The 1,031-nt window shown below is 35.4% G+C and overlaps 1 protein-coding gene across 5 annotated transcripts in view; it reads right to left on the bottom strand.

The window, feature by feature from the left end:
• The window catches only part of mark4a (MAP/microtubule affinity-regulating kinase 4a), a 29,002-nt gene that overhangs the window by 18,827 nt on the left and 9,144 nt on the right, over nt 1-1,031 (bottom strand). The gene's annotated exons all lie outside the window — the stretch shown is intronic.

The following is a 1,031-nucleotide window of genomic DNA, read 5'->3' as shown; positions in this document are numbered from 1 at the left end:
GACTTAAGTAACCATGGAACAGGGAAAATATTCCCAATCATACTTTGACTGGAAGAATGGTGGCGTGCAAACAAAATTAACTGAGGTTAGAAACGCCAAATGAGACAGCAGAAACCATTGCACAATACCTCCCTGGTACCTCACTATAATTTTTCTTATACAGATGAGACATTATTTCTGTAACATTATTTAATTCCAGAGGTTTTTAAGTTATTTTTTTTGCATTTGTTGACTTGTAAAAGCCTATGACATTTTCTATTTCACCATTCATTAATCGCACAAAGAAGGCCTCTTTTAAATATGTTAAAATTTTCTTTAAACAAACAGTATTATTAAAATTCTTCATGACTGGGCCAAATGTCCTCTTTTTTGGAAATCAAAATATGGTCACCCTACACTACTGACACACCTGAATCAACAAGACATAAGTTATTGATATTACATGAGCTATCAAGGATGATTACGGTCAGTGAATCTAATCAACATTCTCATCTTAAATTGAATTTGATGTCTGATACCTGCGATATAACCTAACATTGACCATGAACACTAGCTGCTCCAGTCCAATATGGTACATTACTATAAACCTCACCACAGTTAGCAGCTAGCTTCAAGTTTCCAGTCTATAAAATGTCACTGAGCACTCCTTATCTTTAAAAATATTCTCTCTTCTTCCTCTCCTGCCCTGTCATTGTTACACATTTTTCTGTCTCTGCGTAAAGTTGTTTCACATTCTGTCTTTCCTGGGAAATACAGCCTCTGTACCATTAGCTAACACACACCCTGTGTGACTAGCCAAACAAACACACAGAAAGCTAGCTTAGCTTTGTGTAAATACTAGAAAGGGGAAAGAGCCACTCTGGCTCTGTAGAACATACCAGCCATTGATTATATCTTTGAGAAAAATCCCTTTTTTGTGCATATATTAGATACATGAAGTCAAATAAGAAGGAAAACCAGGGTGTTCTTTCAATTCCATCTGCTAAATAAGGCTAACTGGCTGCTTCCAGTATATATATATATATATATAT

The sequence above is a fragment of the Pundamilia nyererei genome, unplaced genomic scaffold (assembly GCF_000239375.1).
Source record: "Pundamilia nyererei isolate P.nyererei 1_Seehausen unplaced genomic scaffold, PunNye1.0 scaffold00097, whole genome shotgun sequence".
In the NCBI taxonomy this organism is placed as follows: domain Eukaryota; kingdom Metazoa; phylum Chordata; class Actinopteri; order Cichliformes; family Cichlidae; genus Pundamilia; species Pundamilia nyererei.
This window is presented reverse-complemented; position numbering and strand designations above follow the sequence as displayed.